This window comes from Furipterus horrens, unplaced genomic scaffold (assembly GCF_987537825.1).
Source record: "Furipterus horrens unplaced genomic scaffold, mFurHor1.1.pri manual_scaffold_3, whole genome shotgun sequence".
NCBI lineage: Eukaryota > Metazoa > Chordata > Mammalia > Chiroptera > Furipteridae > Furipterus > Furipterus horrens.
In genome coordinates this window covers 83,840,499-83,855,551 of record NW_028327173.1, presented here as the reverse complement: position 1 = coordinate 83,855,551, position 15,053 = coordinate 83,840,499, and the positions used below count along the sequence as shown (strand labels likewise).

Here is a 15,053-nt window from a genome sequence, read left to right as displayed (position 1 = left end):
GGTCCTGTTTTTCTATACTCAGGACCCAACTGCACTGTCTTTCTCCTTGACTCACTGGGAAGCAGTAGCCAGTGCAGTAATGCTTTATTTAGCATCACTTCCCATTCTTCCTTGACTTACTTCTCCCTTTTATCAACCTTATAGCCCTGGCTTTTTACCCTTGAGTTAAATCACAAGCAGTTAATTGATGTCTATGATAATAGATCATTAATAATATTATAAGTTAGTGAATTAAGATAGTATTGTAATCACACTATTTAAAAACATGAAGGTAAATACCATCAGGAATAGTTCCCTCCCAAAAATGAAAATTGTTCTCTCTCTAGAAGTGAGACAACTAGTTTTAGCACTTCTAAAAATTTTAAGTTACTTACATGCATTTCTTGCATAATAATTTAAATATATAAGATTGATGATGAACTAAAAATATTTCAAACAGACCTTGAGTTTATCTTATCATTCATGGACCCTCACTAAATGAACTAATCACATATGTTCAGAATTACAAAAATTGAACCAAGAAAGAGTAGGATTCAAGAAACAGATATGAAATTGACAAATGTGTTTGTAAAATAAGACAAAAAAAATGGAATTTTTTTTTTTTTTTTAGGTTTTTTATTTATTTATTTGTTTGTTTGTTTGTTTATTTTTAGAGAGAGGCGAAAGGAGAAAGAGAGGGAGAGAAATATCACTGTGTGGTTGCCTCTCACTCGTGATCCCAACTGGGGACCTGACATGCAACCTAGTCATGTGCCCTGACTGGGAATCGAACCAGCGACACTTGGCTCGCAGGCCGATGCTCAATCCACTGAGCCACAGCAGCCAGGGCCTAAAAATGGAATATTTTTTTAAAGTAAGGGGGATAAAAAACAAGGGGTAACTAAAATCAAGGCTGTAATAACATGGAAGATGGAGCGGGATGATCATATTTAAGATTCTAAGGTTATTTCAGGATATATAGGCCAGATATATAAGGCTAGAATATGTTAAAGATTTAATGGTTAGTGTAAAGAAAACAGAAATAAAACCATAACTCCAAGCCAATGGAAGGGAATAAAGGAATAAAGGAAACCTTATCAATCAGAGACCAAGAGGAGCAAAGACAACTAGGATACCAAAATAATATGACAAGAAAGAGTCACAGATATTGTAAATAGATTGAACACCCCTGCTAAATGTCAGGGGGTGGGGAATGCAAAATTGATACACTTGGCAAATATTAATCAAAAGAAAACTATTATACAAATATCATTATCAAATAAAATAGATTTTAAAACCAACATTATTAAACATAACAGAAGTTGCTACTTAATGATAAAGGGAATATTTTACAGGATAATATAAAGCTAATAAAATAAGCTCCAAGTATAGAAAAGGTAAATTATCAGAATTATAAGGAAAAATTGACTAATTCAAAATTATAAATGGAGATTTTAAACACACTTTTCTCAGTAACTGTTAGATCAGTCAACCTGAGTAAGTATAGTAGAGATTTGAAAAACTCAGCAAACAGTTTTTATTTAATATAGACATTCAATAACTGGAGACTAAATGTTTTTTGAAATAATATATGGATCATTTAAAAAATTAGTTATAAGCTAGATCATAAAAAAGTCAGTATTTAAAACTGTTAATATCATACAAAGCATTTTATAAAATGCAATAAAGCTATAAGTCAATATTAAAATATTATTCAAAACATATGTTTGTTCGATTCCCAGTCAGGGTACATGACTAGGTTGCACGTTAGGTCCCCAGTTGGGGGCGCAAATGAGAGGCAACCCCACAGTGATGTTTCTCTCCCTCTCTTTCTCCTTTCCTCTCTCTCTAAAAATAAATAAATAAACAAACAAACAAATAATTTAAAAAACATGTTTGGAATTAAATAAATGTCTAAGAAATTTATAGGTCAAAAATCACAATGAAATTATGAAATATTTAGAACCAAACAATAATTTAAAACTGATTACAAAATAAATGGGATTTGCAAGTGGCGCTTAAAGAGAATTTTAGCCTTAAGTGCATATATTAAGAAGTAATTAATGTTTAAAATTAATATGCTACACCCTTAATTCAAGAAGAAGGGAAATAGAAATTAAAGATGAACTTATTGAAAATGAAAACCAAGATATAACAGAAGACTCAAAAACAAACTAAACAAATCTAAGGTTATGAAAATATTAATAAAATAAGAAAATCTCTGGCAAGATCCATCAAGAACAAAACAAGAGAAGTCACATATAAAGAATATTAGAGGGGCATAGTTAACATGTAATTTAAAAATATCTAAAGGGAAGATTATGATCAGCTTTATGTCAGAATATTCGAAAACTTAGATAAAATGAAATTTTCCAGGTAAACTATAAGTTACCAATTTTGATTAAAGAAACAATAGAAAACTGAAATCTACAAATTTTTTAAAAGTTGAACCCACAGTTAAAAAAAAAAATCTGCTAACCAAAAATTATTAGTGCCGAAAGTTTTGGGTGATGAGTTTTAATAAGAATTTACAAAGAATTAGCCTTAAGTTATATAAGATGTTCTAGAGAATAAATTTGTAACATCTATCTTACACAAACTGTTCAAGGAAGTAGAAAAAGAAGGAATACAACCTTTGATATAAAAACTTCATTATAAAACCCTTGATATAAAAACACCATGACAGGGAAATTTTATAGACCAATCTAACTTATGAATGTAAATGCAAAAATCCCAAATATAATATTTGAAACCGAAGCCACCAAGCTATATGAAAGTAATATACCAAGGTCAATAAGAATTAAGAAGGTAAGGCTGGTTTAACCTATAAAGTCTGTTCAGGATTTCACCACATTAATAAATGAAAGAAAAAACCAGTTGTCTTAATAGTCACGTAAAAAGCATTCAGTATAATGCATTACATTGGAATATGACAAAAGTAGCTTTATAAATCAATGAGGAAAGAATGTACTATTCAAAAAAGAACAGTACTGAGGGGAAAATAAGACTTTCCATAGTGAAAAAAAATAAAATGGGATTTCTAGCTCACATCATATATAAAAATAAATCCTAGGTGGATTAATGACCTAAATATGCAAAGCAAACTTGGACACTTTTAAGAGAGAATATAGGTGAAAGTTATATTACTTCGTCATAGGACAAAATTTTTTCGAAGTCCAAAAGCAGAACAACGCATAAAAAACTGGTAAAAATAGACAAAAATATGAGAAGCAACTTCCAGGAGAGAAAGTCTGAATTCCTAACAGGTAATCAGGCTATGGCAATTTAATCACACCTAGCATACTAAAAAACAAATGAAAATATTGGTAATACCAAGCGATGATGAGGTGGAAAGGGAAACTTTCACACTGTTGATGAGATGGTCATCATGACAATCACTTTGAAAACTGTCAATGTCTAGTTAAGCTAAAGATGTGCATATTCAATGACACAGCTACTCCAATTTTAGTTATATTCTTTAGAGAAACAATTGTGCAAAAAATACAAAAGAGAGTTACCAGGATGTTCACCGAAGGATTGTTTTTAAGTGCCAAAGACTTAGCTACCAATGAAATAACCCTCCATGAGGGAATATATTAAGAAATTGTTACATAATCCTGTATTAGATAATTATAGAACAAGAGATATATATGAATGGACAAGATCTATAAGAATCAACATGCATTAATCTTAAAATATAATGTTGAATTAAATGTAGAACATTACAAAATGATTCTTAAAATGCATATAACTTACATATTTTTGAAACCCACAGAGCAATATTATATAATGCTTGCAAATGCATACATATATGGTAAAAATATAAAAACATAGAATACACAAACATCAACTTCAGAATAGTAGTTGTTTCTGGGAAAGGGCATGTGAAAAGGGAGGATTGGTGGTTTTTGGCTACATCTGTAGTTTTTATTTCTTTATATCATTTAAAGGAATAAAACAATTAAGGCACAATGTTAACACTTTAAAACCTGAATAAATGCACACATGAATAGTACAGTATTTACTGTCATTGACTGTATCTTTGAAATATAGCATAAATAAAAAGTTAATATTTATTAGATGTTATAATAAATATTCAACTTGTACTAGGTTTCAAGGTGGCACTGAGGTCTGAGCAGGTAGCTCTGTCTGCCCAAGTGTCATGGCACTCTCAATGCTGTGATATAAAAAATGAGAAATGGGCTCCTGAGAGAAAACAGCGGAAGCTCTTCCAGATGAGGAAATAGCATGTGGGAAGCCATGCTAAGGCATGGTATTGTGGAAACTGGGAGTTACTGGAGTAGCTAACCATGGGGTGGAAGGACATAAGCAAGCTAGAGGAAGAGAGGGCCTCTCATGGCTATAGGTCAAGATTTGATAATTTAGAAAGGCAAAGTGCCCACTGATAGTTCTTGCTTCTAGCTAGAGTCAATTTGCTCTTCTAGTAGAGTCAGTTCTTTGTGTGTCTTTCCTCCTTGAGACACTCTTCCAATCGTTGCAATTAAACATCTATTAGAGCTAAAGAATTGCATTTTTGGAAAGGCCTTAGCAATCATCTACTAGTCCAGTCCCCTGTTTTTATTCACCAAAGAATATGTTGATCACCTTGAAGGTAAACAAATCTGAGAGTTTTTATCTTTGCAATCCAAGTTAACTCAATTAGCTTTCTGGGAAAATTGATTCTTAGAAAAGATTTATGAAAGAATCAAGGGAAAGACTGTGTCCACAGAAGTTGTTCACTGGTGGAAGTAATACTGTGATATATATAGATGAGTGCTTAATAAATTACAAATTATTTTGATGGATTCTTAATCATAAAAATTAATAAAATTTGTCTCTTTAATTCATTTTCTAAACAATAAAACCCCATCTCATTCCACCCCAAGTCTGAGGATTTTTATCATAAATGAGAAAAGGAATAGGAAGAATTCATAAGGCTTGGTCGCTGTACACAGAAGATGAAGAACGAGTGATTATAGAGAGCAGAGATGATTCAAGTTTAGGTGAGAAGGAGGAATGTACACCCAGGAAAGGGGCTAGAATTTGCACAAAGAGACAATGAAAATGATTTGGGGCGAGATTGTTGAATTTCAAAATAACATTACACATTGCAAATCAATTTGATTCATGCCCCTCCCCCAGCAGCACCACCTGCAATAGCAGATCAGCATAACCAAGGCTTTTTCAAGGATTCTCTGTCATGTTCTGAAATTTGGTTTCTACCATAAAATGACAATCTCTTCCTTTCCTTGATTCAGCTTCACCTCCCAATAAAAAATTCTGGCAGCCTGGGAAGTGAAATCCAATTAAAAATATACCCTCACTTTGGGGACGTGCTCTCTTGTTTCTGGTCTTCTTTCTCACTTTAGTTTCCTTTTTCTTTCTTTTTTCTTTTTTTTAAAGTATATTTTATTGATTATGTAGTTATAGTAGTACCAATTTTTTTCCCTTTGTTCCCCTCTGCCCAGTACTCCCCTCCCCTCCAGCAATCCCATCCCACTTAGTTCATGTCCATGGGTCATGCATATAAGTTCTTTGGCTTCACCCTTTCCTATATTATTCTTAACTTCCCCCTATCTATTATGTACTAAACAATTACGTTTCTTAATCCCTGCATCATTTCCCCATTTCTCCCCTTTCCCCTTCCCAGCTGATAACCCTCCAAATGATCCCCATATCTATAATTCTGTTCTTATTCTGGTTTGATTAGTTGGATTTTGTTTTTATTTTTTACATTCAGTTATTGATAGTTGTGAATTTGTTGTCATTTTAATGTTCATACTTTTGATCTATTTCTTAAGTAGGTCCCTTTGAAATTTCATATAATAATGGCTTGGTGATGATGAACTCCTTTAGCTTTACCTTGTCTGGAAAGCACTTTATCTGCCCTTCCATTCTAAATGATAGCTTTGCTGGAGAGAGTAATCTTGGTTGTAAGTCCTTGCTTTTCATCATCTTGAATACTTCTTGCCAGTCCCTTCTTGCCTGCAAAGTTCTTGTTGAGAAATCAGCTGAGAGTCTTATAGGCACCCCTTTGTAGGAAACTCTCTGCTTTTCTCTTGCTGCTTTTAAGATTCTCTCTTTATCTTGAATCTTTGGCATTTTAATTATGATGTGTCTTGGTGTGGTCCTTTTTGGGTCTAGCTTGTTTGGGACTCTCTGTGCTTCTAGAACTTGTATGTCTATTTCCTTCACCATATTTGGAGAGTTTTTCTTCATTATTTTCTCACATTAAGTTTTCAATTTCTTACTCTTTCTCTTCTCCTTTTGGCACCCCTGTGGTTTCGATGTTGGCATGTTTAAGGTTGTCCCAGAGGTTCCAAAGCCTCTCCTCATTTTTTAAAATTCTTTCCTCATTCTGTACTTGTTAACTGTTTTTTTCTGCCTTAAGTTCCCAATCATTGATTTTAACCCTGGTTTCCTTCCCTTCACCATTGTTTTTGTGTGGATTTTCCTTCATTTCATTTAGCATAGCCTTCACTTCTTCCCTTATGCGTTTGCCATACTTAAGGATATCAGTCAAGCCTTTGAGCACCTTTATCACCAGTGTTTTGAACTCTGCGTCTGTTAGGTTGGCTATCTCCTTGTTTATTAGGTTGGCTATCTCCTCATCGCTTAGTTTTCCCACTGGAACCTTGATCCATTCCCTCTTTTGGGCCATACTTCTCTGTCTCCTCATCTTGACAGGCTCCTATGTTTGTTTGCCTCTATGTTTTAGGCAGAGATGTCACTCCTATTACATTATAAGGGGGCGGAGCCTTAGGTATTTGTCAGTGCAGGGTGACCCATTTCACCACGTTGTGGTGCTGTTTGTGAGGGGGGAGTCTGAGAGGGAACAATGCCACTTGCTCAGCACTCACCCCTTTTCCAGGCACTTCTCCCACTTTGTATGGGACTGGCGCCTCTTTAGCTGTTGCCTGACTGTTGTTCCCAGAGTGGGTGGGTCTGCAAATGTTCTACAACTGTGGGGGCCCTTTAAACAAGTGGACTCTGCTGAAAGACTGGAAGTTTCTTCCTCCATCCCAACCCCCACTGGTTTGCACAGTCAGAAGCAATGAGGTTCTATTTTCCCTGGTGCTGGAACCACGAGCTGCGCAGTCTGGTCTGGTACTAGGAGTGCTCCCCAGGTGTCCCTCCTGACTTTTTAAAATGTGTGACTGCACTTTCCGCTGGCCTGCCACTGCCACTGCTGCCATTGCTGCCGCTGTCACACTGCGTCCTCTCCACCCCGGCTCCGCCCCTCCTACCTGTCTGGACGAGTATTTCTTCTTTATATCTTCGTTTGTTAAATTTCCATGCAGCTTGATTTTCTGGAATTTCTGGTTGTCTCTAGTTTTGAGGTAGTTGTATTCCTTCTTAGTTGTGGAGGGAGACTTAGCATGTCTGTCTAGGTCTCCATCTTGGCCAGAAGTCTCACTTTAGTTTCTCGATCCTCCAGGTCATACCTGAGCGAAAGGTAAGTGAAAATGTTCATGAAAAACTCCCCTCATTTATGAGACTGCTGCACCTTGAGATTTTGATGCAGGTGACACTGACAGGTGATTAGTGTGAATAATAGCAGCAATCTGGATTTGAAGATGAAAATTTTTGGACTCATTCATCCATTTCTTCAACAATTGATGATCTAAATAGTTCTGGGCAGTTTCTTTTTAAAAAATTTTTATTGATTGATTTTTAGAGAGAGAGAAGATGAAAGAGAGAGAGAAACATTGATCTGTTGTTCCATTCATTCATGCCTTCATTAGTTGATTCTTGTATTTGCTCCCTACTGGGGATCAAACCTGCAACCCTGATGTATCAGAATAATGCTTCAGCCAAACAAGTTGCCCAGCAAGGGCTGTGCAGTCTCTTTATGTTATCAAACTTATGCTTCATTTACAATTAACACCCCAAATTAGACATTTGCAGGTAATAGATCCTTTCCTTCCTGGCTTAGATCTTTGCCCTGTTTTATACAGTTCTGAGCTAAGGTCATTTTGGAGAACACAACAGCACATTGCTCATCTCTTTTAGCAAATATTACAGTAAAGGAAAATGCTTGCTCTAGTAACTCAGCCATCCAATTTCGTTTTTGACCTGGCAAAATGCCAGCAAACACTACAAAGCATTATATGCATTTCTGCTTGCTTTCATTGTTAGTTGTGAATATTATTCATAGAAAAACAGCTCAGCTCTCTTTTTATTTCAATAGTATTATACACATGAAACTATCTCTATCTCTTATTATTTACAAGTTAACAAAACCTGAGGAAAATCTTAAGCAGAAAGCATTTCTTATGATTACTATTTGTTTCCTGTATTACTCTTATGCTTAAAACACAGTAACACAATGAAAAAGTCCATCTCTGTTTGCAACTATATTGAGATTGAAGCAATGTCAGCTATTGGTTGATCGTGTATAACTGTCAAAAACAAAGGTTAGTTTTGCCAACGCCTGCTTTGGGAGGCTATTCTAAATGAATTTAATGATGGGTAATAGTTTCCAAACTGTGTATAAAATGTTCTGAACAACTCACAGTTGATTTAATATGCGCCATTTAAGAAAAATTAGGAGATCCTAATGTACAAGCACACTAGTATATCCTGTATGGGCTCATGAATATATTAGTAAGAAAGCTTTATGAGCGATGCTTGTAATTCATGTGCATTAATGCCTCTGAGCATACCTGCAAACTTTTAACTTTGGAAGACCAGATCTAAGCAGGCTATCAAACAATGTCTGCACCTTCTCTCTTTTTTTTTTAAATGTATTTTATTGATTATATTGTTACAATAGTTCCAATTTTCTCCCCTTTACTCCCCTCCACCCAGCATCTCCCTCCCCCAGCAATCCCCGCCCCCAAGTCCATACCCATGGTTTGTAAAAAATAACTATCCCTCCCTCTCAGATATTAAGACCCTTTGTAATCTTGTAAAGGACAATGGGCGAAGGTCTCAAGCTCCTCTAGCTGCTTCAAGCTGGACATGGTCATTGTCCTACCTACCCGTGGGTCCAGAAATCCCTAGTAATAGTCGGGGTGTGGAGGGGAGGGTGGCCTTCCCACATGGGGAAGGATCATGCAGACTCCAGGTCAGTTGGCTGTCTCCAGACACCGGCATGCTTGGTTTAACAGGCTGGCATCCTTGTTGTGTTCTGGGGGCAACAGATTTGGCAAAAAGGGTTCAAAGACATCATTCAATCCATAACTACTAGATGACAAAAGGCAGGGATTAATTTTTCAGTGTTCCACATTAGGGGGAAAAAAAGAAGAAAAAAAATAAAAGGGCTTCTTTGGAGGAAGGTGTGCCAGGCACATCTCACCTGTCCAAAACTCTTTTGCCCATTATACTTAGTTTGGGCTGAGGGAAGTAGTTTAGGTTTCCCCCCCTCTCAGACCTCTGGGTCCTTTCTGTCCAAGCCATTAGGATAGAAAAGAGAAATCAGTTTTAAAGTGAAGCCCACAGACCACCCCATTCTTCACCAACCCAGCTATTTAGTTCAGCCAAACCGTTGAGTCTCTGGAGGCAGCGTTGCAGAGAGGATTAAGTGAGGCTTATGCATACAGACAATCGCTCAGGTAATGCGGTCATAGGCTTATGCTCTTTGAAAACAGAAAACACATGTTAATTTATGCAATATAACCCACAAACCAGTCTCTAGATCTGCGAGACTGTCTTATTGGTAAGACATCCAGTTGCAAGGCATTTGACATTCTTCTTGCCTGTAAATTAAGCATCTTTGATGATGTCACAGACATGGTTTAATTTTCAAGTGAAACCATATTTTAAATGAAAAGAAACTTTTAAGACGGTTAGCTGCCCTACTTTATAGTCTACTACTGATCATTGTGATTTTCCTTGAATAATGATTTTTCTCCCTGAGATTACCCTCCTTGTCTTTAAAGGGACTACATTAAGTCCATTTTTAATTTATCCTGTTCGTTTGCATAAACATAACAAGAGCAGCAAATGATCACTTATGATCTTTAGCTCTGCTTTGCTGGAACTTACCCAAGGAACATTTAGGGTGACCCTCAGTCTGCTCTTCAGGGCACAGAAGCTGGACCACATACCTGGCATTCATCCTTGCCTGTACACACCTGTCCTTTCCAAGTCTTTCTGGTTTTTCATTGTGCCTTAAGGTCTGCACCTTCTCTTAAAAGCAAAACAGGAATACTTTATTTCTGAGGTAAAGTTGAGATTAGGATTAGGAAGAGTAAAAGGCATATCTCCTTTAAAGTATTGACATGTTTTGGGGAGGGGGTACTAGCCTGGGAGATCGTGGTTGTTTTCTTAAAATCGGGGGATGCTGACCTGGTCTGTAGGTCTCCCCTGACATGACATATTGTCAACTCCAGAAAAGGAAGAGAAAGGGAGGCTCGAAAAAGGACTTCTCATAGTTAAAGTTTTTGCAAGATTTTCTTTAAATGGTTTTTATTCATTAGGTTTGGTAAAATATAAAGATATGTTGATATACTGTCCATACTCTGAATGTTTCCTTAATTTTTTATAACATAACTCATACATTTCCTAAGAACTGATTATTTTGTCAAAGTTTAAGAATTCTCTTTTTTTCACCTGATGAGTTTCAAGAAAAAGGCATGTTTTAAAATATTTTAAAAAGTAAACTACTTATAAGATTTGGGAATGAAAGAATCTTTATTTTAGTCCTTTTTAAAAAATTCATAAAATGGAAAGGTAGATTTACTTCCAGTGTAAATGGGTAGACCTAACAAATATAACAGATTTGCCCTACCACTTCAGAAAGTCCTCCAGGAATTTCTTCCTGCATTGGCTTGGAAAGGTATTTTTATCTTCACTAGAGTCTCTTTCCTGTGTTTTAGTTTCTGGATAGCAGCATGATGCCATGAGAGTGAATGTGTCTCTGAATGTGGCCAGCATCCGTGTCAGGTCTGGGCTCTGCCTGTTCAGCTTTGTGCCACTTCCTTCATCTCTGCAGCTTCTTCCTGGTCAGGTGGTGGCCTGAACCCCTCAGATCTTGGAATTGTTGTGAGGATTAAATGATCTTTTCTTTTTTTTCAACTAAAAATATAAAACATACATAAACCATATATCATATAACAAGTCATTTTAATATATTTCTTAGTAAGTATACTTTATAAATATATAAATTAAAATATTTAATCTATTATTCTTTTAAAAAAAAACAGCAAAGTGTCTCTGACACATGAAAGCTCACCAACTCACCAACAGATCTCTCTCCCTGCTTCCCCCCTACAGTGGATTCTCTGCCCCTGAGAACTCATCATAAAACCCTGAATGAGTTTTTAGAGTGTATCTTTATCTACATATACATGCATATCTATTCTTCTACTCTTAAATTACAATAGCACACTCTATGATCTCTCTTAGCTTTTTCATTTACCCTTCCATTCCTGTAAATAACCTTCCTTCTACGTGTAAGATGGCCACAAACTGTTGTTACAGTAATTTGTATGGATACAATAGGTGTCTTAGAGGAAACGCTTATTGACATTTAATATATAAAAATAAATATAATCCTTCAGCACAGTTTCTCTACTGTAAAAATCTGTTTTAGAAGCTCAGCAGATCACAGGATTATGGAGTATTGGGAAGGGCAATACTGCCTGGCTTGTCAGAAGAAGAAATATTCCTTTGATCATTCATTTTACAAGTCTTAGAGCATAATGTAACATGTTCCTCAGTGAATATGACCATCTGTTTTTTCTCGGAAGAAATAATTTGCGTGTTACACACTTATACAGCTGCAATACCCACTTGAAATCTCCCCATAGCTGGCTACTCACAGCTACCCCCCTCCAATACACACACAGTTATGTTTCATGTATAACTAAAGTTCTGACAATTGGAAAAATGGCCTATTTGTGCTTCTTGCCAGTGTTACATTATCCTATTACCTTGTTTCTGCACCTGCTGTGTACAGACACGGTTGTGATTCTGTCCTAATGGCCAATTATCATTAGCTGATCGACAGATTTTGTTAAACAGCTCTCCACACTGTGGATGCAGTCCTGGCCCTGAAGGGATAACATCAGCGAATATCAACTGCAGCCTGTTTTCAAGATTGAAAGGGCAGGAATCCACCAAGATAGAGAATAGATAAGAACCTGTGTGTCCTGTTCTCTGCCACCAGCCGTTCTGCTGTGCAGGGTAGGCAAGGTTTCCGCGTCCTGTGCCTGAAGTCTGGTAACCTTTCTTAATTGTATTTCATGATGCCATATGTTGCTGTCCTAAAATAGTGCTGAGGGTCCTCTGAAGAAAAACTGCCTCGCAGCTCTCTGCATGTCAATGGGACGGTTGGAGAAGGAAAGGTGTGCTTTGCTCTTAAACATATTTTGGCTCAGATTCCTAGTTGATGAAATGCTAATTGTGTAACCTGGGAAATTTATTTAATCTTATTGAGCTTCTGTTTCTTGAAGCATAAAATGGAAATAATAGTTTCATATTATGGGTGTTGGAGCAATGACTAAATATAACACTTAAATATACACACATACACATGCATATTTGTCATTGTTGTATTAGTCTTGATAGACTAGATTAATATTTAGTGAAATCAGCTTCAACATTTCAGTAGCTTAAAACAAGACAAGTTCACTTTTCATACTCCATGACCCTTGCGAGTCAGCAATGTAGGGCCAGCTCACCCCATAACCCAAAAGGAGGCAGAGCCACTGTCTTGAACTTCAGTTTCTCACTCATGGGTCAGAATTGGTCATGCGGTTCCATCCACTCTCAAACCACAGTCAAAGATTATACAGACTGCAATCCTACTATGGACCTGAAGATAGCAAATCAGAAATATTTGGAGGAGAATATTAATGCTTACAATATTTGTCTCTCAAAAACAAAGTTGTATTATAGTCAGTTCCCTGAATCTCAATTTTCTCATAAACAATACGTTGTGGAAATTCTTCAAAGCCAACATGTTTACATGTAATGCATTATTTTTAGGGGCATCATGCTATAAATATACCATAATTTATGCAGTCATTTCTTTGTTGGTAGACTTTATTATATTTTATTGCTATATAATCACATTTAATAAGATCTTTATGTTCTGATGCTTTTATTTCAATAAGATAAATATCCTGAAGTGTCTAAATCTACCCAAATTAACCTGTTTTAAAAAGAAAACATAAGGCTATGTTTATAAGTCTATAAATCTCATTTAAAATGGAATTATATAAATTGGAGCAAAATGTAAACAAACTACTTCAGAACAACACATTTCTCATTTACTGATGTTTAACAATTCTCAACCTCTGTCTAATCTAGTCTCTGTCTTTTCCTGGGTATGTGCAGAAAATCCTGATTCCCTTGGATATTAGCAATACAGACTTTAAAGATGCCTGACATAAAAAGGCCTTGCAGAAATTTCCTACCAGACCTGATCTTTGTCCACTGCAGTTACAAAAATTACATTCACTCTGAAAGCATGGCCTGTTATGGAAAAGGTCATCTCATTTGAACTTAAGAACTAGACCACATTACTCCTCTTCTTGTCCATGCAGGAAGAGAAGGAAACATTCCAAAGTAACACTGCAATCAAGAAACTACAGGGGTTTTCTCTTGCCAGTTTTCCTTCACCTCTTTCTCCACCTGCTTTGTCTAAATGCTTCCAATCTTTCCTTCTCATAGGGTTGCTATTTCCTAAGTGTTTGCGGAACAATTTGCACAGAACAATCCCTTACTAAGCATAATTATCACAAGCATAGAAGTAAAATTGCTGTCTACTCAAATTTGGGGGGGGGGAAGCAAACCCTTAGCAAAACAAGAACAAAAAACCCCACAAAAACACACAAAAATGCTCACATCATTTAGATGTCTCAACTATATTTTTAATAATTCAAATTCTAAAAACAGAGATATGAAATTGTTTCTTCATACCTACTACCTACTGGCCTCTCCCTGGCTCTTACCCCAAATCTGCCAGATTAGATTAAACTAAGGCCAAAGAAAGTTTTGCTATAGGCTCCAAAACAGTTTAAAGAAAAACATGCTGGTAGAAAGCCATTCTTTTAAGAGAATAAATCTTGCCAATAGTGCAGCTGCTTTCTAACACAGAGCTACAGGAGTGACATTCAGAATATTTAATAAATAGACTTGCAAGAGTCAGAGAGGATACTCAACCTATTAGAGCAGATGCCAGCCGTAAACCATATACAGCTGTGCCAGTGCACAAGTCTGCATACAAATCCTACTCACACATCACTGAATTTTCCCTCACACAGCTTGTGTCTCCTTGATCAGGATATAAATGCAGTATACTACATATATCCATTTAAAAAGCCCGGTAGCTGTATCCCTCTCCTAATGACAGTCTACTTCCATTCCATTCCATGCTTCCATTCCAGCATCTATACAAACAAACAAACAACAACAAAAACAGCATACACACATGTAGCAGCCGTGTGGCACAATTCTGCGTTTGTGAATCATGTGAAAGTAACTTAAAACCCTGTGCTTTGTAGATCAGCTTACAGTTCTGACTTTAACATATTACATATTTAGATCAAACTTAGAGAAAAATAGATGTTATTCTTATACTAGAAATATAACATGTTAGAACTTAGGGATTGTATGAGGGGGAAATCCAAAAAACAAGAATTTATTAATAAAAAATTATGTGTTCTTACATGTTTAAACTTTAATCACCTTCAGAGTACTTGCCATTTGGTGCAATACCCCTATTGAGACTTTTTTCCACCGCTCAAAACAATTTGTGAACTCATCGGTTTTGATGCCCTTTAGTGCTTCTGCTGTTTTTTGTTTCACTTCTTCCACAACAGCAAAACATTTCCTTTTGAGGACCTTTTTTCATCTGGGGAAACAAACAAACAAAAAATCGCTCAGGGCAAGATCTGGTGAATAGGGAGGGTGGGACATGGGGATCATGCCGCTTTTTGGTCAAAAACTGTTGAACATTCAGTGCGATTCAGGCAGGTGTGGTCGTAAATCACCCATCACGAAATGGGCAAACACATTGAAAGAGTCTTCAAAAAAAAATTCACTGAAGCTGAACGCAGCCTCTCATAACAATGCCAGCTGGTACAATGGTACAGATGGGTTCCTAGAGCACTCACCTAGCG

The 15,053-nt window shown here is 36.3% G+C and overlaps 1 protein-coding gene across 4 annotated transcripts in view; it reads left to right on the top strand.

The window, feature by feature from the left end:
* Positions 1–15,053, top strand: part of PHACTR1 (phosphatase and actin regulator 1) — a 551,412-nt gene that overhangs the window by 269,076 nt on the left and 267,283 nt on the right. The window lies entirely within an intron of this gene.